The sequence below is a fragment of the Aegilops tauschii genome, chromosome 2 (assembly GCF_002575655.3).
Source record: "Aegilops tauschii subsp. strangulata cultivar AL8/78 chromosome 2, Aet v6.0, whole genome shotgun sequence".
Classification (NCBI taxonomy): Eukaryota; Viridiplantae; Streptophyta; class Magnoliopsida; order Poales; family Poaceae; genus Aegilops; species Aegilops tauschii.
The window spans coordinates 409,403,472-409,429,970 of NC_053036.3; positions in this window are offsets into that span (position 1 = coordinate 409,403,472).

Here is a 26,499-nt window from a genome sequence, read left to right on the forward strand (position 1 = left end):
GCAGACATTGTGAATGCCTGGCAGTCACGTGTTGATGACTACTCGATAGTTCAATGTGCCATGCTTTACGGCTTAGAACCGAGAATTCAACGATGTTTTGAACATCATGGAGCATATGAGATGTTCCAGGAGTTGAAGTTAATATTTCAAAAGACGGATTGAGAGATATGAAGTCTCCAATAAGTTCTACAACTGCAAGATGGAGGAGAATAGTTCTGTTAGTGAACATATACTCAAAATGTCTGGGTATAATAATCACATGATTCAACTGGGAGTTAATCTTCCGGATGATAGCGTCATTAACAGAATTCTCCAATCACTGCCACCAAGCTACAAGAGCTTCGTGATGAACTATAACATGCAAGGGATGGATAAGACGATTCCCGAGCTCTTCGCAATGCTAAAGGCTGCGGAGGTAGAAATCAAAAAGGAGCATCAAGTGTTGATGGTCAATAAGACCACCAGTTTCAAGAAAAAGGGCAAAGGGAAGACGAAGGGGAACTTCAAGAAGAACAGCAAGCAAGTTGCTGTTCAGGAGAAGAAACCCAAGTCTGGACCTAAGCCTGAGACTGCGTGCTTCTACTGCAAGCAGACTGGTCACTGGAAGCGGAACTGCCCCAAGTATTTGGCGGATAAGAAGGATGGCAAGGTGAACAAAGGTATATGTGATATACATGTTATTGATGTGTACCTTACTAATGCTCGCAGTAGCACCTGGGTATTTGATACTGGTTCTGTTGCTAATATTTGCAACTCGAAACAGGGGCTACGGATTAAGCGAAGATTGGCTAAGGACGAGGTGACGATGCGCGTGGGAAATGGTTCCAAAGTCGATGTGACCGCGGTCGGCACGCTACCTCTACATCTACCTTCGGGATTAGTTTTAGACCTAAATAATTATTATTTGGTGCCAGCGTTAAGCATGAACATCATATCTGGATCTTGTTTGATGCGAGACAGTTATTTATTTAAATCAGAGAATGATGGTTGTTCTATTTATATGAGTAATATCTTTTATGGTCATGCACCCTTGAAGAGTGGTCTATTTTTGTTGAATCTCGATAGTAGTGATACACATATTCATAATATTGAAGCCAAAAGATGCAGAGTTGATAATGATAGTGTAACTTATTTGTGGCACTGCCGTTTAGGTCATATCGGTGTAAAGCGCATGAAGAAACTCCATATTGATGGACTTTTGGAACCACTTGATTATTAATCACTTGGTACTTGCGAACCGTGCCTCATGGGCAAGATGACTAAAATGCCATTCTCCGGAACTATGGAGAGAGCAACAGATTTGTTGGAAATCATACATACAGATGTATGTGGTCCAATGAATATTGAGGCTCGTGGCAGATATCGTTATTTTCTCACCTTCACAGATGATTTGAGTAGATATGGGTATATCTACTTAATGAAACATAAGTCTGAAACATTTGAAAAGTTCAAAGAATTTCAGAGTGAAGTTGAAAATCATCATAACAAGAAAATAAAGTTTCTACGATCTGATCGTGGAAGAGAATATTTGAGTTATGAGTTTGGTCTTCATTTGAAACAATGCGGAATAGTTTCGCAACTCACGCCACCCGGAACACCACAGCGTAATGGTGTGTTCGAACGTCGTAATCGTACTCTACTAGATATGGTGTGATCTATGATGCCTCTTACTGATTTACCGCTATCGTTTTGGGGTTATGCTTTAGAGACGACCACATTCACGTTAAATAGGGCACCATAAAAATCTGTTGAGATGACGCCTTATGAACTGTGGTTTGGCAAGAAACCAAAGTTGTCGTTTCTTAAAGTTTGGGGCTGCGATGCTTATGTGAAATAGCTCCAACCTGATAAGCTCGAACCCAAATAGGAGGAATGTGTCTTCATAGGATACCCAAAGGAAACTGTTGGGTACACCTTCTATCACAGATCCGAAGGCAAGACTTTTGTTGCTAAATTTGGAATCTTCCTGGAGAAGGAGTTCCTCTCGAAAGAAGTGAGTGGGAGGAAAGTAGAACTTGATGAGGTAACTGTACCTGCTCCCTTATTGGAAAGTAGTTCATCGCAGAAACCGGTTTCTGCGACACCTACACCAATTAGTGAGGAAGTTAATGATAATGATCAAGAAACTTCAGATCAAGTAATTACTGAACCTCGTAGGTCAACCAGAGTAAGATCCGCACCAGAGTGGTACGGTAATCCTGTTCTGGAAGTTATGTTACTAGACCATGACGAACCTACGAACTATGAAGAAGCAATGGTGAGCCCAGATTCCGCGAAATGGCTTGAGGCCATGAAATCTGAGATGGGATCCATGTATGAGAACAAAGTGTGGACTTTGGTTGACTTCCCCGATGATCGGCAAGCAATTAAGAATAAATGGATCTTCAAGAAGAAGACTGACGCTGACGGTAATGTTACTGTCTATAAAGCTCGACTTGTTGCAAAAGGTTTTCGACAAGTTCAAGGGATTGACTACGATGAGACCTTCTCACCCGTAGCGATGCTTAAGTTTGTCCGAATCATGTTAGCAATTGCCGCATTTTATGATTATGAAATTTGGCAAATGGATGTCAAAACTGCATTCCTGAATGGATTTCTGGAAGAAGAGTTGTATATGATGCAACCGGAAGGTTTTGTCGATCCAAAGGGAGCTAGAAAAGTGTGCAAGCTCCAGTGATCTATTTATGGACTAGTGCAAGCCTCTCGGAGTTGGAATAAACGCTTTGATAGTGTGATCAAAGCATTTGGTTTTGTACAGACTTTTGGAGAAGCCTGTATTTACAAGGAAGTGAGTGGGAGCTCTGTAGCATTTCTAATATTATATGTGGATGACATATTGCTGATTGGAAATGATATAGAATTTCTGAATAGCATAAAGGGAATCTTGAATAAGAGTTTTTCAATGAAAGACCTCAGTGAAGCTGCGTATGTATTGGGCATCAAGATCTATAGAGATAGATCAAGACGCTTAATTGGACTTTCACAAAGCACATACCTTGACAAAGTTTTGAAGAAGTTCAAAATGGATCAAGCAAAGAAAGGGTTCTTGCCTGTGTTACAAGGTGTGAAGTTGAGTAAGACTCAATGCCCGACCACTGCAGAAGATAGAGAGAAGATGAAAGATGTTCCCTATGCTTCAGCCATGGGCTCTATCATGTATGCAATGCTGTGTACCAGACCTGATGTGTGCCTTGCTATAAGTTTAGCAGGGAGGTACCAAAGTAATCCAGGAGTGGATCACTGGACAGCGGTCAAGAACATCCTAAAATACCTGAAAAGGACTAAGGATATGTTTCTCATTTATGGAGGTGACAAAGAGCTCATCGTAAATGGTTACGTTGATGCAAGCTTTGACACTGATCCGGACGATTCTAAATCGCAAACTGGATACGTGTTTACATTGAACGGTGGAGCTGTCAGTTGGTGCAGTTCTAAACAAAGCGTCGTGGCGGGATCTACGTGTGAAGCGGAGTACATAGCTGCTTCGGAAGCAGCAAATGAAGGAGTCTGGATGAAGGAGTTCATATCCGATCTAGGTGTCAAACCTAGTGCATCGGGTCCAATGAAAATCTTTTGTGACAATACTGGTGCAATTGCCTTGGCGGAGGAATCCAGATTTCACAAGAGAACCAAGCACATCAAGAGACGCTTCAATTCCATCCGGGATTTAGTCCAGGTGGGAGACATAGAAATTTGCAAGATACATACGGATCTGAATGTTGCAGACCCGTTGACTAAGCCTCTTCCATGAGCAAAACATGATTATCACCAAGGCTCCATGGGTGTTAGAATCATTACTGTGTAATCTAGATTATTGACTCTAGTGCAAGTGGGAGACTGAAGGAAATATGCCCTACAGGCAATAATAAAGTTATTGTTTATTACCTTATATCATGATAAATGTTTATTATTCATGCTAGAATTGTATTAACCAGAAACATAATAATTGTGTGAATACATAGACAAACAGAGTATCCCTAGTATGCCTCTACTTGACTAGCTCGTTGATCAAAGATGGTTATGTTTCCTAGCCATAGACATGAGTTGTCATTTGATTAACGGGATCACATCATTAGGAGAATGATGTGATTGACTTGACCCATTCCGTTAGCATAGCACTCGATCGTTTAGTATGTTGCTATTGCTTTCTTCATGACTTATACATGTTCCTATGACTATGAGATTATGCAACTCCCGTTTACCGGAGGAACTCTTTGTGTGCTACCAAACATCACAACGTAACTGGGTGATTATAAAGGTGCTCTACAGGTGCCTCCGAAGGTACTTGTTGGGTTGGCGTATTTTGAGATTAGGATTTGTCACTCTGATTGTCAGAGAGGTATCTCTGGGCCCTCTCGGTAATGCACATCACTTAAGCATTGCAACTAATGAGTTAGTTGTGGGATGATGTATTACGGAACGAGTAAAGAGACTTGCCGGTAACGAGAGTGAACTAGGTATTGAGATACCGACGATCGAATCTCGGGCAAGTAATATACCGATGACAAAGGGAACAACGTATGTTGTTATGCGGTCTGACCGATAAAGATCTTCGTAGAATATGTGGGAGCCAATATGAGCATCCAGGTTCCGCTATTGGTTATTGACCGAAGACGTGTCTCGGTCATGTCTACATAGTTCTCGAACCCGTAGGGTCCGCATGCTTAACGTTTCGATGACAGTTATATTATGAGTTTATATGTTTTGATGTACCGAAGGTTGTTCGGAGTCCCGGATGTGATCACGGACATGACGAGGAGTCTCAAAATGGTTGAGACATGAAGATTGATATATTGGAAGCCTATATTTGGATATCGGAAGTGTTCCGGGAGAAATTGGGATTTTACCGGAGTACCGAGGGGTTACCAGAACCCCCCGGGGGCTTAATGGGCCATAGTGGGCCTTTGTGGAGAAGAGGAGAGGTGGCCAGGGCAGGGCCGCGCGCCCCTCCCCCCTAGTCCGAATAGGACAAGGAGAGGGGGGCGGCGCCCCCCTTTCCTTCCTCTCTCCCTCCTCTTTCCCCCTCCACTCCTAATCCAACTAGGAAAAGGGAGGGAGTCCTACTCCCGGTGGGAGTAGGACTCCACCTGGCGCGCCCCTCCTGGCCGGCCGCACCTCCCCCCTTGCTCCTTTATAAACGGGGGCAGGGGGCACCCTAGAGACACAACAATTAATCGTTTGATATTTTAGCCGTGTGTGGTGCCCCCCTCCACAATAGTCCACCTCGATAATACTGTAGCGGTGCTTAGGCGAAGCCCTGCGTCGGTAGAACATCATCATCGTCACCACACCGTCGTGCTGACGAAACTATCCCTCAACACTCAGCTGGATCGGAGTTCGAGGGACGTCATCGGGCTGAACGTGTGCTGAACTCGGAGGTGCCGTGCGTTTGGTACTTGATCGGTCGGATCGTGAAGACGTACGACCAGATCAACCGCGTTGTGCTAACGCTTCCGCTTTCGGTCTACGAGGGTACGTGGACAACACTTCCCCTCTCGTTGCTATGCATCACCATGATCTTGCGTGTGTGTAGGAATTTTTTTCAAATTGCTGCGTTCCCCAACAGTTTTCAATGGTGAACATCACTATGTTGATCATATCTACTACATGATTCACGCTCGACCTTTCGGTGTCAGTGTTCTGAGGCCATATCTGCATATGCTAGGCACGTCAAGTTTAACCCGAGTATTGCGCATGTGCAAAACGGGCTTGCACCCGTTGTAGATGAACTTAGAGCTTATCACACCCGATCATCACGTGGTGTCTCGGCACGACGAACTTTGGCAATGATGCATACTCAGGGAGAACACTTTTATCTTGAAATTTAGTGAGAGATCATCTTATAATGCTACCGTCAATCAAAGCAAAATAAGATGCATAAAGGATAAACATCACATGCAATCAATATAAGTGATATGATATGGCCATCATCATCTTGTGCTTGTGATCTCCATCTCCGAAGCACCGTCATGATCACCATCGTTACTGGCGCGAGACCTTGATCTCCATCATAGCATCATTGTCGTCTCGCCAACTATTGCTTCTACGACTATCGCTACTGCTTAGTGATCAAGTAAAGCATTACAGGGCAATTGCATTGCATACAATAAAGCGACAACCATATGGCTCCTGCCAATTCCCGATAACTCGGTTACAAAACATGATCATCTCATAAAATAAAATATAGCATCATGCCTTGACCATATCACATCACAACATGCCCTGCAAAAACAAGTTAGACGTCCTCTACTTTGTTGTTGCAAGTTTTACGTGGCTGCTACGGGCTGAGCAAGAACCGTTCTTACCTACGCATCAAAACCACAATGATAGTTCGTCAAGTTAGTGTTGTTTTAACCTTCTCAAGGATCGGGCGTAGCCACACTCGGTTCAACTAAAGTTGGAGAAACTGACACCCGCCAGCCACCTGTATGCAAAGCACGTCGGTAGAACCAGTCTTGCGTAAGCATACGCGTAATGTCGGTCTGGGCCGCTTCATCCAACAATACCACCGAACAAAAGTATGACATGCTGGTAAGCAGTATGACTTGTATCGCCCACAACTCACTAGTGTTCTACTCGTGCATATAACATCTACGCATAAAACCAGGCTCGGATGCCATTGTTGGGGAACGTAGTAATTTCAAAAAAAATCCTACGCACACACAGGATCATGGTGATGCATAGAAATGAGAGGGGAGAGTGTGTCCACGTACCCTCGTAGACCGAAAGCGGAAGCGTTAGCACAACGCGGTTGATGTAGTCGTACGTCTTCACGATCCGACCGATCCGAGTACCGAACGTACGACACCTCCGAGTTCAGCACACGTTCAGCTCGATGACGTCCCTCGAACTCCGATCCAGCCGAGCTTTGAGGGAGAGTTTCGTCAGCACGACGGCGTGGTGACGGTGATGATGATGCTACCGACGCAGGGCTTCGCCTAAGCACCGCTACGATATTATCGAGGTGGAATATGGCGGAGGGGGGCACCGCACACGGCTAAGAGATCAAGAGATCAATTGTGGTGTCTCCAAGGGGTGCCCCCCTCCCCGTATATAAAGTAGTGGAGGAGGGGGAGGGGGCCGGCCTCCCTAGGCGCGCCCCATGAGGAGTCCTACTCCCATCGGGAGTAGGACTCCCCCTTCCAACTGGGAGTAGGAGAGGAGAGGGAAGGAGACAGAGGGGGAAAGGAAAGGGGGGCGCCGCCACCCCCCCTCCTTGTCCAATTCGGACTGGGGGCAAGGGGGCGCGCGGCTGCCCTTGGCCGCCCCTCCTCTTCTCCACTAGGGCCCAATAGGCCCATTAGTCTCCCCGGGGGGTTCAGGTAACCCCCCGGTACTCCGGTATATGTCCGAAACTCCCCGAAACAATTCCGGTGTCCGAACATAGTCGTCCAATATATCAATCTTTATGTCTCGACCATTTCGAGACTCCTCGTCATGTCCGTGATCATATCCGGGACTCCGAACAACCTTCGGTACATCAAAACACAAAACTCATAATACCGATCGTCATCTAACGTTAAGCATGCGGACCCTACGGGTTCGAGAACTATGTAGACATGACCGAGACACGTCTCCGGTCAATAACCAATAGCGGAACCCGGATGCTCATATTGGCTCCTACATATTCTACGAAGATCTTTATCGGTCAAACCGCATAACAACATACGTTGTTCCCTTTGTCATCGGTATGTTACTTGCCCGAGATTCGATCGTCGGTATCTCAATACCTAGTTCAATCTCGTTACCGGCAAGTCTCTTTACTCATTCCGTAATACATCGTCTCGCAACTAACTCATTAGTCACAATGCTTGCAAGGCTTATAGTGATGTGCATTACCGAGAGGGCCCAGAGATACCTCTCCGACAATCAGAGTGACAAATCCTAATCTCGAAATACGCCAACCCAACAAGTACCTTCGGAGACACCTGTAGAGCACCTTTATAATCACCCAGTTACGTTGTGACGTTTGGTAGCACACAAAGTGTTCCTCCGGTAAACGGGAGTTGCATAATCTCATAGTCATAGGAACATGTATAAGTCATGAAGAAAGCAATATATAGCAACATACTAAATGATCAAGTGCTAAGCTAACGGAATGGGTCAAGTCAATCAAATTTTTCACCTAATAATGTGATCCCGTTAATCAAATTACAACTCATGTCCATGGCTAGGAAACTTAACCATCTTCGATTAACGAGGTAGTCAAGTAGAGGCATACTAGTGACACTATGTTTGTCTATGTATTCACACATGTATTATGTTTCCGGTTAATACAATTCTAGCATGAATAATAAACATTTATCATGATATGAGGAAATAAATAATAACTTTATTATTGCCTCTAGGGCATATTTCCTTCACGAGTGTGCTTCGTCCCCTATTTGCTGAGGGGCGTGGGATTTCCAATTCACCATTCCTCTGGGGGCTTTTGGAGTATTATGGCTTCCAGCTGCACAATTTTACCCCAGCCTCCATCCTGCACATTGCGGGTTATGTCGCTTTATGCGAACTATTCCTGGGTTGTGAGGCCCATTTTGGTCTGTGGAGAAAGTTGTTTTTCGTTGTCCCGCGCAACCACGAGGGATCGATATTTGAAGTGGGTGGGGCCGAAATATGGCGTATTGCTGAGACCTGATACCTATCCGGCACACCGAAGAAAGCTTCCGAAGAGTGGACCTCTGAGTGGTTCTACATTGATGACGTCGTACTTTCCGATCCAGTCCGGAGAGGTCTCCCCGATTTTGCGAGCGTTCCTCTAAAGAAACGCCAAAGCTGGCGTCCTCGGAGCCTCGAGGAGGAAGATAGTGCGGAAGTTCGCCAACTCCTGAGCAAGATCAGGACACTTGCCCAATCCGGTACACGATAGTTGAAGTGATGGCGACCTCCATAGTAAGGGGAGTTCAGCCACTCCAATACAGAGGACTTCCCATGTGGAATTATAGTGGGGAAGATGACACCTCTCGCTGCGGCAGGAAAGGTCCGGACACCCCTGCCGCCTTAGACAAAATATTGGCCGAACTGTTCAAGGGTGAGGAAGGGGAATTCCTGCGTATCACGGACAGAGAAGGATATTCCATGTACAATCCTCCTAGCTGGGTGAGTTCCCAATTTTTCTTTGCTCCATCCATTCCACTTCCTGAGCTTCGTTTACTGAAATATTAATCCGTCCATTTATGACAGCACTGGCGAAAGACTTCCGAGAGGCTTTACAGCCCCGCCCCGCAGCCCGAGGGCCACAATCGGGACCTTGACCCTGGGTTCGAAGAGGGTCCGGATATATCTGTGGTGCTCGAGAATGGCGTGTTTTATCAGGCGAGCTATGACGGCACCGAAGTGCCCATCATCGCCGATTATCCTGGTCTTCTCCCTGCTTCGCACGTAAGTAGTCAGGAGACATCTCCCCCGAAAGGGTTCCCTCATTCCGCCTCACCCACTGCACTGTCTCGTGCTTCGAAGGGGAGGCATTGTACATACCGTGCTACTCCAGGAGCGACTTCGAAGAGAGCAGCTCCCGCACCGGGTAAGCCTCCGAAGAGGAAGGCAAACGAAGACACGGTCGAGCCTTCGTCAAAGAGCTATGGGTTTGCAAATACGTTTTAATAGTCGCGTCCAACCGTGACTTTCATGTTCGTCCTATTTCAGGAAAAGAGTTCGCCGAACTGTGTTCGTGGGTCCGGTCCATAATACTCCCAACAGCCAGGATCCAGTCTCATCCGAGGGGACAGGGGCCGATTTGGGAGTGACATCGGACTGTCCTTCGACCGAGGGCTCGGAAAATATGTCCGTTACCAACTCAGAAGTGGAGAGCGCCATGAATCATCGGCGCCGGAGGGCTATTTTTCGAGACCCCGCTTTTCAGAAGAGGCGTTTAATGCCTTCAGCTCGACTGATGCATACATCCGAGCTGCTCGAGATGGGCTTAGCAGAGCCACAAAGTAGCATTTAAAAGATGTGCAGGTAAGTTTGCTCTGTCTCAGTATGATAACCGTATGCCAGTAGGCCCCGAGACTTAAAGTAGTTGGGACAACTGATTTGAGGATCGCTGCATGACCAGGCTCTGTCGGAGAAAAATGACGTGCTAGCCCAAGAGCTAGAAAAGTGTCGGACGCAGTTAAACACAGTGACCGCCGAACTGGAGAAGTCCAAGAAGGCGTCCTCTGGTAATTTTTCCCTCCATCGAGAAACAAAAAATGATACGCCAGCTGTGTTAAAACTGCTACTTGTCTCCTAACAGGGTCATCGGACCAACTAGAAGAGGAACTGAAGGCCGCACAGACGAGCGAAAGAGAGGCGAAGAGACAACATGCTGCAGGCGAGTGCGTCCTGACCAAAGTCAGGGAGGAGAAAAACAAACACCAAACTGGGCGAGGAACTAAAAGATGTACGAGCCCAGCTAGCCGACTCTGTGAAGGAGAACAAAAGGCTGCGAGGCGGCATATTCAGTACGTGGCCGAATTGACCTTATAACAGTTTTGGAGGTAAAAGTAGTTGATATAGCTATGGTTGCAGGTATGCTGACAGGCAGTCCTGAAGAGGAGGTGTCTGGATCATCAAGTGATCCTCTGCAAGGGCTGTCGCAGTTGCACGAGCAAGCTCGGCAGGCAATGCGGAGTGTAGCCAAGGCCTTATGGCCATCCGAATCCCCTCCAGGGAGTATGGAGAAGCTTGTAGAGCTGTTCAACGGAGCGCGGCGGCGTATCCGACTCTGGAAGATATCAGCCTGCCGAGAGGGTGCGCGAGAGGCCTGGGCCATGGTGAAAGGACGGTATACCAAGCTGGATCTGAATCACATGGCCTGGGTCGGACCGCTAGGGTCAAATGTGGAGGAAATTCCCGTTAGTTTAGTATATGGCCAAGTAGAAGTAGCCGCCAAGTATTCCCAGCAGGATTGCAAGTTAGACAGCCTGCTGGACGATATAGAGGAGGAAGTTTTTGAGTCCAAGTGACTATGTACTTTCCTTTGCATCTATAACTCTAGCTGAATTGTAAAACGCTTGTCATGGTGGACCTTTTCGCTTCAACCTCTCAACTCGAAGGTGCGGAGTGTTTCCGAATACCAGAACGGCCGAGTAGACCGGGTATGCATGGAAACCAGGCATAGGGGTCATAGTTGCTTGAACGGACAAGTATCCGGCTAGTTATGTTATATTACATTTAAGATTGTAAGAAACATCTTCTAGAGAGAATAGTTCCGTTAAGGGTTCCTTTCCCTGGGTGTGCATGCATCTACGTGCATGTCCGGACTGTGATGGAAAAACTCACAGTACATATAACTTCTGGGGATTCATAATGGAGCGAGTGCAAAAACATCTTTAGTTCACCGACTGAATATTCCCTTAAGAATGCTAGCTTTCGGCTTCACCTAGTCTGAGGTACACATCCGGATGACCCAGCAGTAACAATCGCAGAGGTGCTCCCTTTATGGCCTAGCCGAACTAATGGGAACGTAGGGCATAAGCACGGAAGCCAGGCAACCCAGCTTAGCCAAAACTTAAGTCACATCGATGCATATAATGGCAAAGAAAAGGTTCATATGGGAGAAAACGCATATGTGATGAGCTTTACGCTCGGAAAATAGAAATAGCAAGCTTCTGTCCAAGAAGCCCCCAGGTATGATAGGCATGCATACTTGAAGATGTATGCGTCGGGAGTGCACGGTCTAACCGCACGAAAGCCTTTAAGGCTAAAGAGAAACAAAGAAAAGAGTGAAAAAATAATGAAGACAATAAGAGGAAGGAGACGAACAACGAATTCGGCGCTAGGCATAGAATCTTCGGAGTCTGGCCGCGTTGCAGGGATTCGGCTCTAGTCGATTGTCTGACGCATCACGTAAGCGGTACGCTCCTCCGGTGAGAACTTCGTCGATGATGAAGGGACCCTCCCACTTGGGCTTGAGTTTGTACTTTTTCTTCTCCGGCAGGCGTAGGACGAGTTCGCCGACGTTGTAAGTTTTGGCCCGCACTTCTCTGCTTTGGTACCTGCGAACCTGCTGTTGATAGAATGCAGAACGGGCTTTTGCGACGTCGCGCTCCTCCTCCAGGGCATCTAGGCTGTCCTGCCGATCAAGCTCGGCCTCTCTCTCTTCGTACATGCGCACTCGAGGTGAGTCATGAATAATGTCGCAGGGTACTACTGCCTCTGCGCCGTACACCATAAAAAAGGGTGTGTATCCGGTAGTGCGATTGGGCGTGGTCCGCAGCCCCCAGAGTATGGAGTCGAGCTCCTCAACCCAGTGCTTGTCTGATTCCTTCAAATACCGCACTAGTCTGGGTTTAATGCCGCTCATAATAAGACCATTTCCTCGTTCGACTTGGCCGTTTGTCTATGGATAATAGACAGAGGCGTAATCGAGCTTGATGCCCAGATTAGCACACCAGGTTTTCACTTTGTCGGCTGTGAAATTGGAGCCGTTATCAGTGATGATGCTGTGCGAAACGCCATAATGGTGTACGACGCCGGATATAAAGTCTATTACTGGCCCGGACTCGGCCATTTTAACTGGTTTGGCCTCTATCCACTTGGTGAATTTATCCACCATGACCAGCAGATATTTTTTCTTATGGCTTCCTCCTTTAAGGGGTCCAACCATATCTAGTCCCCAGACCGCAAAAGGCCAAGTGATGGGGATTGTTTGTAGGGCGGTGGGGGGCATATGACTTTGGTTGGCGAAGAGTTGGCATCCTACGCAACGTTGGACAAGGTCATGTGCATCCGCTCGGGCCGTCGCCAATAGAACCCTGTATGGAAAGCCTTGCTAACAAGGGCCCGAGCTGCGGCGTGGTGCCCGCCGAGACCAGCATGAATCTCGGCCAAGAGCTGCCGCCCCTCCTCCTCGGAGATACATCTTTGAAGGACTCTAGTAACGCTTTTATTATAGAGCTCTCCATCATGAACCTTGTAGGCCTTCGAACGCCGGACAATGCGGCGGGCCTCATTCTGGTCCTCAGGAAGTTCCTTCCTGTTAAGGTAGGCCAGGAAGGGTTCGGTCCATGGGGCAATGACTGCCATGATGAGATGCGCCGACGGTGTTATTTTGGTGGCTTGGTCTCTGATGATGTCGGTGTCTTTGGAATCTGGGCTTATGTTCAGATACGGACTAGTGTTGCCATTTTCCCCCTGCCACACCACGGATCACTTAAAAAGCCTTTCCAGAAAGATATTAGGTGGGACAGGGTCGCGCTTAGTGCTACCTCTTGAGCACTGCGTTGGTTTTCCCTTGAAGAGGAAAGGGTGATGCAGTAAAGTAGCGTAAGTATTTCCCTCAGTTTTTGAGAACCAAGGTATAAATCCAGTAGGAGGCCACACTCAAGTCCCACGCACCTACACAAACAAATAAGAACCTTGCAACCAACACGATAAAGGGGTTGTCAATCCCTTCACGGTCACTTACGAGAGTGAGATATGATAGACATGATAAGATAATATTTTTGGTATTTTTATGATAAAGAGTAAAAGTAAAGATTGCAAGGTAAATAAAGATAGAAATAGCTTGTTGATGGGAGATTAATATGATGGAAAATAGACTCGGGGGCCATAGGTTTCACTAGTGGATTCTCTCAAGATAGCATAAGTATTATGGTGGGTAAATGAATTATTGTCGAGCAATTGATAGAATTGAGCATAGTTATGAGAATATCTAGGTATGATCATGTATATAGGCATCACGTCCGTGACAAGTAGACCGAAACGATTCTGCATCTACTACTATTACTCCACACATCGATCGCTATCGAGCATGCATCTAGAGTATTAAGTTCATAAGAACAGAGTAACGCTTTAAGCAAGATGATATGATGTAGAGGGATAAACTCATGCAATATGATATAAACCCCATCTTTTTATCCTCGATGGCAACAATATAATACGTGCCTTGCTGCCCCTACTGTCACTGGGAAAGGACACCGCAAGATTCAACCCAAAGCTAAGCACTTCTCCCATTGCAAGAAAGATCAATCCAGTAGGCCAAACCAAACTGATAATTCAAAGAGACTTGCACTAAAAAAAAGACACATCCGTGACATTTTGGGCCGAACGAATTTTTTTTTCTGTCATACATATGACACTTCTATGACGATAATTGTGACAAAACCCGGTATCATCATAGATGTGGTGGGCTCCTACTTCTATGACAAAAAATCATGACAGAAAATGGGCTTTTCGTCCTGGGCAGGCCGGAGAAGCAGCTGCATGACATTCTTTGGGCCGTCCATGACGGAAAAAACCGTGGTAGAAGCGAGGGCGAGGAAAATTTCGGGGAGTTCCCGGTTACGGTGGGAGGTCGGGGGCCGAGCAATGCGCGTTTCTCTCGTACACGTACGCGCGTGTGTGCGAGGCGTTGGCTCTAACAGAACCCGAGCGAGGCGTTGGGCTCTAAATGAACCCGAGCGATTGCACTACAGGCTACGCGTTACTGAACCCAAGCGATCGATCGATGGCTGTTAACTGAACCCGATCGAGCGATTCCTTCACTACTGCTTCTAATTGAAGCCGATCGATGCTGCCTCTGGGATGAACAGTGAGCGTTGCGGGGGGTTTGGATGAACAGTGAGCGCTGGCGTTGCCTCTGGATGAACAGGACCCCGTGGTATGGTGGAGGGCTGGATGAATAGTAGACGGTGGAGGGCTGCCCGTGGAGGGGTGCTTGAACAGGACCCCGTGGTGTGGAGGGCTGGATGAATAGTAGACGGTGGAGGGGTGCCCGTGGAGGGGTGGTTGAATAGTAGCTGGTGGAGTAGCGCGCGGTGGAGGCTGGATGAACAGGAGCCCGTGGAGGCTGGAGGAGGTCGACGGTAGCCCGTGGAGGCTGGAGGAAGTCGATGGTGGAGATGAACAGTATCCCGTGGAATCCCGTTTTGCGGTACGCCACACCCCCCCGATGAACAGGACCCCCGTTTCGACCGTAGGAGGTCCGTTTCGTCCATTTTGCGGTATACCACACCCCTCCCGATCAACAGGACCCCCGTTTCGACCGTAGGAGGTCTGTTTCGTCCGTTTTGCGGTACGCCAGACCCCTCCCGATCAACAGGACCCCCGTTTCGACTGTAGGAGGTCCGTTTCCTCCGTTTTGCGGTACGCCAGACCCCTCATGATCAACAGGACCCCGTTCCGAACGTAGGAGGTCCGTTTCCTCCGTTGTGCGGTACGCCAGGCCTCGTTTCCGTCGCCTGTTCCGTCCAAGCCCTCCCGATGAACACGACCACGCATTCCATTCCGACCCAGCCGGTTGGCTCCCACGCGTTCCGTTGCCTCCCGATGAACACGACGCATTCCGTTGCCTCCCCATGAACACGACGCATTCCGTTGCCTCCCCATGAACACGACGATGACGTTGTTTCTCCGTTCCGACCCAGCCATGTACACGAGCCCTGGCCGTACGTATGCGCGAGTAGGCGTTCGAGACCCCGCCCGTATGTACACATACATGGCCGTATTTTCTTTCTTGCACCCTGGCCGTTGTACGTTCGTGTAGATGCTACGTGCGCGCCTCTACTACGACACGTACGCGCCTCTACTACGACACGTGCGCGCCTCTACATCCACCAGTATATATGTACGTACACGTTCGCAACCAGAATGACAACGCTACATATGCTTCGACTAGGTGGGTCCCAACTGTCAGGCACTTCCTTGCCTGTGAAGATGTAGCTGGTGGGCCCCAGCAGTCAGGGGGGCGAATCGTTTTTTTTTCGGACGCACTTCCTTGCGTGCGAAGATGTAGCTGGTGGGTCCTAGCAGTCAGGAGCAAACGTTTTTTTCGCGAAATACGGTGGCCCGTCCGGTGGGTCTCCGCTGTCAGATGGAGGAATAATTATTTTGCACGTAATAAGGAGGCACTTCCTTGCTGCGGCCGTGGACCCAGCTGTCAGCCTCTCCGCGTACAGTCCACGTCCGATGGAAGCCGTTCCTTGACCACGTTGACCACGCCGTGCCGAGAGCACCAGGGCCGTGGACGACGGCGAGGCCTAGGAAGGGGACGACGGGGAAGACGCGGCAGTGGATGCCCACACATAGAGGAGTACGAGGGTTCACTGGTTCGCTGCGGTGTGAGGCTGCCGTCGCCGCAGAATAACAGGGGGTGTGGGTGAGTAGAGGGATGGCCTGGCCAGCGGTGGGTGTAGTAGGGGGCGGTGAGGCCTCCGCCGCATCACAGCCGGCCACGGGAGGCAGGAGCACGAGGCACGACCGGCGCTGGTTTGGGCGGCTGGAGTAAGAAGACCAGAGGTTGAACAAACCGGGGCGGTTCACGGGTTATACCGGCTCGGGCAAAAAACCGGCGGCGGCGGCGGTTCCGGCGAGATGGCGCGGGGCTCCGGCGAGGGCGGCGAGGTGGCTCCGGTCGTCGAGGAGGGCAACGGAGAGGTCGGGGAGGGGCGGCGCGGCGAGGCGAGGAGGATGGCGGCGTCGACGGTGGTCCACGGCGACGGGACGGAGCGCGGCGGCGGCGGCGGATCTCATCGGGGCGGGCTCCGGCGAGGGCGGCGGTTGCGGCGGGGAGGAGGAGAGAGAGAGGGGTCGGGGCGGAGCTATTTAAGAGGGGGGCGAGGAGGAGGCGTGGGGAAGGGGGCAGAGGACTCCGAGGCGGGGACGGCGGCCATGGCGGCGCGGCGGCGTGCGGGAGGCGGAGTCCCGCCCGGGAGGTCGGGGACGCGTGGGCGTCCGGCTGGGCCGTGGCCTGGCTGGGTGCTGGGCCGGCCTAGTTCGGCGGAGGGTTTTTTTTTTTATAAACAGAGAAAGAAATAATAAAAACAAAAGAAAATGAAAATATTATATAGGCATATAATATATCAAAATTTTCAGAAAAAGATTTCCTACAACGTGAACATTTTTGTGAAGTCAAATAAAATCCTCACAAATTTAAATAAAGCAAAAAGTGCTACTGCCTTAATAAAATCCAATAAAAATCATTTTAAAAATACCAAAATGATTTCAAATTTATTTTTCTCCAATTTTCTGATGTAGGGAATCATGTTACCCTATTTTCTGTATATTTTTATTTTGCAGAAAAATAATTTGAATAAAACTCAAATAAGTCCAATATTGGAAAATAATTTCAATGGGACTTTGAATTTAATCCTTTGAAACTCCCAACCCCTATTTCATATGTTTTGAAGAAGTCATTTTATCTTCTCTCGTGAAAATCATTGAGTTGCATAAAGTTTCAGAATTGGAAAATATTTTCAAATGAAATTCAAATATTTTCAACACCCCCTTTCATTTAAATAAATGGAAGAAGTCATGTCATCTTCTCTCGAGGGTTTTGTGATGAAAAAAATTCATGGAGATCATAAAAGCAAAATGAAAGTTTGGGAAAGTCCTTTTATTCCCTCTCATTTAACTTTCAAAAGATTTCGAATTCCACTCACTTTCAGTCAATCAAACAATCAATCCAATCTATCTGTTTATTATAACATTCCAAAATTTAGAATTTTGGGATGTTACAAACCTACCACCCTTAAAATGAATCTCGTCCTCGAGATTCGGAGAGGCTAGCAAGAAAAAGGTTAGGGTTTGGGTTCTTCTCAAAATCCATCGATCATCACAGGGGGTCTGGGGTGCTACCACCCTTAGAAACATTGTTACGGTTCCACCAAAACTCGTATACTCCATCCTTGTTGTTGACAGTGTCAGTCTTCTCAGATTCTCGGAAAAATTCCTTCTCTGGCTCTTTGGGTAGCGGCATAACCTTTTCCTCAATTCTTCTGTCTTTCATCTTGGTAAGGTTATTCCGAGACTGGGTCTTCACAGCTGACGGGTCTGGCGCCAATACTAAACAACTATCGACATCTCATGGTGGTCAACAATTTACGGTTTCTCCTGCAGAAAAATGGGTTTGGGTTGATCCTCACCGTATAACCTACGATTGGCATCAACTGCCGTGTACAAGGGAAACATTCTTCTAAGGTTCAAACAAGGTTTGGTCGTCGTCTCTCTACTATAGGTAAGTCACTCAGATTTACCATCCCATATAGCAAAGCGAACAATAAGAGTAAGTCGGTATGGTGATCAATCCATCCCGCACCCAAATCATTACCTTGTATATGGTTCAGCGAATCTCGCATTCTAACACTCGGTCATCCTCACAAGCATTGCAGAATTTCTCTTGTCGACGAACCAAGTTCGGATAAATCCATGGATTCTGCAAGCCAAACAAACATCTATCGTTCCTTCCCAACCCTCAGGTTGTGCGTAACTCCTATAAGATCGTCTGTCGATAAAAATCATAACTTCTTCCAAGGTCCTCCATTCAACAAGAGTGTGCTTGCTTCTTGGCAGGTCCTGGGGCCAGTGGGTTATGGCCCATCTCATCACTTGTAGTTCCTTGAACTTATCATCGAGCAACTGATCATTACTCCAACATCCAACTTCCTAGTATTCTTAAATCCATCCAATTGTACTGTCTTCCTTCCTTCTATTGGCACCAAACTAGGACATGATTACTCAGACTCATCATGGAATTCCATTGATCCATATTTCCAACATCATACCTCCTTTATATCCAATAGTAATTCATCTCCTCATCCTCGGGGGATATCCCACATACCGAGATAAAAAAACTTATACTTATGAAGTCCATAGTCCACTTCGTGGAACATCATTATCCTTTCCAGGGTCAAGCGTCCTTACAGGGGACTATTGGCCATCTCTGCATGGCACTTCTTCAACTGGGAAACGTGAAACACATCATGAACTCGTGACAGTCCTTCGGGTGACTCCAACTTGTTGGCCACTTCTCCCATACGCTCCAAAACTCGGTATGGTCCTACGAATCTCGGGGTTAACTTTCCCTTAACTCCAAATAGTTTAACTCCTCGTAGAAGGAACACACGAAGACATGCTCCGTCTCCCATTTCATAGACTACCTCCTTTACATCCAATAATACTCCATACCCTCATATTCTTGGGGTATCCAACATATCGAGATAAAACTCATACTTATTTTGTTCGAAATCCACTTCGTGGAATATCATTACCTTTTCCAAGGGTCAAGTTTCTTCCCAGGGTACTACCACCCTTAAAATGCACAATCTTCCATAGACCATATTTCTCATATCCTCGAAAATGGTCAAAATATTTCTTCATAGAGTAACAACTCATAAAATCCAAATCAATACCAATGATGCTAACTTTATTGATTCTCAAATTATTACAATCTCCTGCATTCCATTACATGCCTCAATCCGGCACCTCACTAATAAAAGAAATGTCCACACTACTACTACTATACTTCTCGTTGCACTCAACTATTTGTCTCAAGTCTCCGTCTCCTTGGGGCTTTCTCTGGAAAAGTGCCCTGCTTCATCACAACGGAAACATATTACTTCTGACATATCTCGGGGTTTCCTTGTGATTATATAGCCTCCTGGGGTCCTCATCTTCCCTTTTGGGCAATCATTTTGGTAGTGTCCTGAATTTTTGCACCTGAAACATGTGATATGACTCAGGTCTCTCTTTGTAGAAATTGGGTTGTTCCTGGGATCCAAATCTACTTTTCTTCCTGGACTTTTCTGTTCCAATCAGGGCTTCTATTTCCTGTGGGTCATACTCTACTTCCTCTGTCGGGAATTCTACTAAATCCCCATTCAGACAATTTTGGGAGATGTGTCCTTCTTCTCCACATGAATAGCATGACTTGGTGCAGGGTTTAATTGGTTCTTCTTTGGGTGTGTCCTCCACCTCTTCCTTCATCACAGATTCCTCTAAACTTTCCATGAGGGCTCTTTTCATTGCTTCTTTCTTCTGCTGGACGGTCCTTTGTACCATGGGGTAGATGTGACACTGAGCAGGGTAGTGGGTAGTCCCTTCACACAAGAAACAAGTGATCTGCCGAGTTGGGCATTCTTCAGCTGGGTGACTTCCTTCACAATTAGGGCATTCATCCTTGTGTTCCTTATGGTTGTGTCCTATTTCTCCACAAGGCTTGTATGCACCAGGTTTCTTCATATCCTTTCCATAAAGCTTCAATTTCTGGGTCACAAGACGAGATCTTTGTAGAGTCCACTTAAATTCTTTCCAAGTGGTTACTTCTTGCCATCCATTGGTGGTTTGGTACATCCTCCACCAAGTAGCAGCACTCTTTCAAAACATTGAAGAGCATGCTGGGTCATATCCCTTCCGACTATAGGGTTATTCTTCATGTGATCCTCCATGTTCTGAATCCATCGGTTCGTCTCCATTTGACTCATCGGTCCAGAAAATACAAGCTCATCTCCATTCATCCTCTATTGGGTCCAAGGGTTTGGGGTGAGATAAGAGAGGTCGAGAGGGATGCACACAATACAAACAATAGTTTTGAAAAGAAAGATTTTATTGTGGCTGTCGGAAAAACAACAAACAAATGACAGCTCACAAACGTCGCATCTAACGTAGGTATAACAGGGGTTTGGTCTTCTAAAGGTCAAAATCTTTAAAGTCGCCAAATCTTGAAGTCTTGTTAATGTCTCCGATGGCTTCTTCCAATCATGCTTGTCCTTCTCAAGTTCTTTTGCCAAATCATCTCTGTTGACGCGAAGTCTCTCGTGACGTCCTTTAATATTTCTGGAGTGGCATTCCAAACTTCTGGGTTTCAACATCCTTGACATGAACCATGATCCTACTGTCCTTCAGTTCCTGACGAGTCTTTGATGTCTCAGGGTTTTGCTCCTCCATCATGGCTACTTTCAACTTCTGGGTTCTAAGTTCTTCACGAAACGCTTACTTGTCGAATACTATTTCCTGAAGGTTCATCTTTAAACTTCCTGATGTAACGCTCCAGACCCTGGTGATACACCAGCTAAGGTTAAAACTTCGTCTTGCTGATAGGTGTTCCATCAGCCTTCTACCATCCAATCCTTCCATGCATATGCATACTTAACTCAACACGGTGACAATATGATAAGCGGGCGATAACCTCATGGGTATCCGTGTTTCTGCTCTTGTCATTACCATGAGCTATCATTCCATAGTTGATATCTCCTGCCTTAGGGTTTCCTTGACAAAACTTTGAGTTTCTAACTCTCCATGTTTCGGTCTTTCTCCGATACGCCTTGCTCTAGAGTATTGACAGCTTCCATAGTCTGTCAAGTTCCATAGGGGTAGCCTTACTAGGTCAAATCTGGGAATTCTTCAGAGCCTACAAATTCTCCCAGTCTTCGGAGTCTTCAACCGTTGTAGTTTCCATGCACGATAAAATCCTCTTCATTCCGAATGGTCTTAGTTGTCCGATATCCTGTACTTCTTGGAGTGGTCTCATCCGTCGAATCTTCGAGTGGTCCAAAAGGAAAAAGGGTATGGTCTCACTAAAAGGGAATATTTGAATAAGACTCGGAAAAGAAGAGAGGTAAAAGATCTTTTTGAAAAGGAAAGTTTTTTGAGAAAATCCTTCCTATGGGCTTGCCAGTTTCTAGGGTCACGTCCTACAGTCAACATGTGCTCTGATACCATCTTGTAGCGACCCGACCCGAATGGATCAAGTCTCTGTGCTTAAGTGTCATCCCTGGATCGGTATGCTGACACACACAGTACTCGAGGATTTATAACAGAGGTAAATCACATGTATAAAGTAACGTAAATACTATTACCTCAATCCAAAATAGCGGAAGTAACAAGGTTGTGGATTCCCATCAACACCAACGGCAAAGTTGAGTGTAGAAATCGTAACCCGAACGTATCACTTACTCGTCGTAAGATATCCTGCAACATGAAACGTTGCAGCCCGAAAACGGGTCAGTACATTGAATGTACTGGCAAATTCACACCATAGAGAAATGATGAACAAAGGCTATCACTACATGCATATATGGCTGGTGGAAAAGCTCTATGGTTATAATGTTTTTGCGAAAAGCCAATTTTTCCCTACTTCAAAGGAATAAATTTTATTTAACTATCATGGTGGTTGTGAAACATTGAGAAGGTACCTCCAACTCAATCCCAATTAAGTGTCATCATTAACCCAGCAAAATTAATTAAAAGTAACATGATGAGATCAACGGGATAATCCAAGAACTAGATACTCAAGATGTCCAAAACCGGGGACACGGCTAACCATGATTAGTTTGTACACTCTGCAGAGGTTTGCGCACTTTTCCCCACAAGACTCGATCGCCTCCGCTTGATTCTCGCACTGCATGATGTTTGAGAAACGGATGACCGAGACACAGTCTTTCAGGAACAATCACTCTTTACTCTGGGTGGACCGGTACACCTACTTTCCCCTACATCTGCTAGCCCACCTCTTCAAGAGATCATGTAACCTACTCAACTATGCTAGAGCCCATAATAGCTTGTGGCTGCACACGGAAGTTTCCAGCATGAATAATCTTATGATCCCTTTGAGCCTGGGTGGCGGTCCTTATACAAACAGGCAACACTGGGTTCTCCAGGTGCCTCAATCCACCCAGATGTGAGTTTTAGTTGCCACCTTAAGTAAACCATTATTATCAATCTCACATCTGTCATGAATATCACTTCAACCCAATCCACGTCTACGAGCATAGCATGGCAATGTAATAGCAACGTAGAAGTAACTCCCAAGGGTTTGATAATTAAAACAGGTAATAGGTACTACCTCAACTACTTCCCAGTTCCCACAATTTAATTAGATCCTAATCATGCAATGTTTGAGGATTGATCTAATGCAATAAAAACTGGGTATGAAAGAGATATGATCAAAGTGTGAACTTGCCTGCAATGTTGATGAAGATGATTCGCACTCAAAACTCTGGATAGATCTATTCGTCTCACTCCGGTCAATCTATCGAGAGCAAGCAATAGTAACCACACATAAGCAATCACTCAAAGGATCGAGAAGAACGAAGAAGACGAGTTCGGTAAACATCAAAACCAAGCGAATAACTCTTGCAACATAAAACAATTTCTAACAGTACCAAAATTATGTGAATTTGGACTTATCAGAAAGTTTAGGTCAAGAGCTTCGATTTGCAAAAAGAATCAACTCAAACGGAGTTACGGAACTCAAGTTATGAACAAAAGAAGTTTGAATTCAAATTTTAAAACTTTCAAAAACATGTTTAAGTTATTTTACTGGATAGAGGAGATCATAACGAAGAAGTGGGCGTTGGTTTCGTTGGATTTGGACAAACGAGTAAAAAGATGTGGTTGTTTGAAAAGCAGGGACTAATTGATAAGAAAACTTATTACAAATAGGTCCCTGGTGTAAAATAAACCGAAAAAAGAAAAATTTAAATAGCGAACGTTCGTTAACTAGTTCTAAACAGTGGACGTTTGTTGTTTTGAAAAACCGAAAAAAAAACAGAACTAGGTTTTCTTAATAAAACCAAAACGAATAAAATAAAAAAATAACAAACCGGGGCGGTTCACGGGTTATACCGGCTCGGGCAAATAAACCGGCGGCGGCGGCGGTTCCGGCGAGATGGCGCGGGGCTCCGGCGAGGGCGGCGACGTGGCTCCGGTCGTCGAGGAGGGCAACGGAGAGGTCGGGGAGGGGCGGCGCGGCGAGGCGAGGAGGATGGCGGCGTCGACGGTGGTCCACGGCGACGGGACGGAGCGCGGCGGCGGCGGCGGATCTCATCGGGGCGGGCTCCGGCGAGGGCGGCGGTTGCGGCGGGGAGGAGGAGAGAGAGAGGGGTCGGGGCGGAGCTATTTAAGAGGGGGGCGAGGAGGAGGCGTTGGGAAGGGGGCAGAGGAGTCCGAGGCGGGGACGACGGCCATGGCGGCGCGGCGGCGTGCGGGAGGCGGAGTCCCGCCCGGGAGGTCGGGGACGCGCGGGCGTCGGGCTGGGCCGTGGCCTGGCTGGGTGCTGGGCCGGCCCAGTTCGGCGGAGGGGTTTTTTTATAAACAGAGAAAGAAATAATAAAAGCAAAAGAAAATGAAAATATTATATAGGCATATAATATATCAAAATTTTCAGAAAAAGATTTCCTACAACGTGAACATTTTTGTGAAGTCAAATAAAATCCTCACAAATTTAAATAAAGCAAAAAGTGCTACTGCCCTAATAAAATCCAATAAAAAATCATTTTAAAAATACCAAAATGATTTCAAATTTATTTTTTTCCAATTTTCTGATGTAGGGAATCATGTTACCCTATTTTCTTTATATTTTTAATTTGGAGAAAAATAATTTGAATAAAACTCAAAAGTCCAATATTGGAAAATAATTTCAATGGGACTTTGAATTTAATCCTTTGAAACTCCCAACTCCTATTTCATATGTTTTGAAGAAGTCATTTTATCTTCTCTCGTGAAAATAATTGAGTTGCATAAAGTTTCAGAATTGGAAAATATTTTCAAATGAAATTCAAATATTTTCAACACCCCCTTTCATTTAAATAAATGGAAGAAGTCATGTCATCTTCTCTCGAGGGTTTTGTGATGAAAAAAATTCATGGAGATCATAAAAGCAAAATGAAAGTTTGGGAAAATCCTTTTATTCCCTCTCATTTAACTTTCAAAAGATTTTGAATTCCACTCACTTTCAGTCAATCAAACAATCAATCCAATCTATCTGTTTATTATAACATTCCAAAATTTAGAATTTTGGGATGTTACAAGTAGCAGAGCCGACCGCGGGGAGGAGGGAGCAGGAAGTCCCGCCGGCGCTTGCTTGAGGGCTGGAGCAGGAAGAGCAGAGGTTGAAGAAGCACGACGGCCGTTGAATGGCCATCCAACAGTCACTGCTTGTGCGTCAACCTTTTTTAGGTAAGCCTCAAATCTGTGGAAAAGAGCATACATCCCATCTGCCATTATTTCTAATAATTTACAACCCATTTGCTAATTATTAAGGTTTTTTTGGAGCCCATATTCTTTTTGTTAGCATTACAGCCCATATTGTGGCCACGGTTAAAAATTTATACGAAATTTTGCGTATTTCGGTGCAGTCCGAACTGTTTTTAATCCCAAAATTTTGACTCGCATTCAAACTGATTTTTAAAATAAATGTATATCAATATAAAATCCAACAAATTCTCCACGCATAAAAATTAATGTAATTTAAAATCTCGAAATGAAAAAAAAGATATTTGGAACTAATTGCCGGTTTGATGTGTTTTAAAAATGTACAGCCCATTTCTCATTACTGATGGGCCATTTTCTCGGCCTGCCGAATGAAAGCTCTCCTCGTCTTGAAAGATTTGCAGCCCAACAGGCCTGACAAAGCGACTTACTTGGCAAATCACAAAAAAACTGGGTTGTGGCCGTGGACCCAGCTGTCAGCCTCTCCACGTACAGTACTCTTCCGATGGAAGTCGTTCCTTGACCACGTTGACCACACCGCGCGGAGAGCACCACAGCGGTGGACGATGGCGAGGCCTAGGAAGGGGACGGCGCGGAGCCGGGGAAGACGCGACAGTGGAAGCCCGCGCGGAGAGGAGTACAACGGTTCACTGGTTCGGCTGCGGTGTGAGGCTGCCGTCGCCGCAGGGCCTGGCCAGCGGTGGGAATATGTAACGCCCACGATGCGGCTATATCTCCCACGTGTCGAGGCACGACTTAGAGGCATAACCGCATTGTGGTTTTGTCGCAAGAAGGGTCATCTTCACACAATCCCATGTAATGAACAAGAATGGAATAAAGAGTTGGCTTACAATCGCCACTTCACACAATACATAAATAAATCATACATCAATCAGAGTACACACATAGGTCCATCTACGGAACCAAAAGAAAAGAAGACAACCCCAAATGCTAGATCCCCGATCGTCCCAACTGGGCTCCACTACTGATCATCGGGAAACGAAACATAGTAACGACCAAGGTCCTCGTCGAACTCCCACTTGAGCTCGGTTGCATCACCTGCACTGGTATCGTCGGCACCTGCAACTATTTTGGTAGAATCTGTGAGTCACGAGGACTCAGCAATCTCACACATGCGAGATCAAGACTATTTAAGCTTAAGGGTAGGAAAGGGGGTAGTGAGGTGGAGCTGCAGCAAGCACTAAGCATATATGGTGGCTAACATACGCAAATGAGAGTGAGAAGAGAAGCAACGCATCGGTCGAGAAGCTAGAAGTGATCAAGAAGCGATCCTGAAACTACTTACGTTCATACATAACACAAACCGTGTTCACTTCCCGGACTCCGCCGAAAAGAGACCATCACGGCTACACACACGGTTGATGTATTTTGATTAAGTCAAGTGTCAAGTTCTCTACAACAGGACATTAACAAATTCCCATCTGCCACATAACCGCGGGCACGGCTCTCGAAAGATTATACCCTGCAGGGGTGTCCCAACTTAGCCCATTATAAGCTCTCACGGTCAAGGAAGGATATTCCTTCTCCGGGAAGACCCGATCAGTCTCGGAATCCCGGTTTACAAGACATTTCGACAATGGTAAAACAAGACCAGCAAAGCCGCCCGATGTGTCGACAAATCCCGATAGGAGCTGCACATATCTCGTTCTCAGGGCACACCGGATGAGACATCCTACGAGTAAAACCAGCCCTCAAGTTTCCCCGAGGTGGCCCCGCAGTCTACTCGTTTCGGACCAACACTCGAAGGAGCACTGGCCCGGGGGGGTTAAAAAGATGACCCTCGGG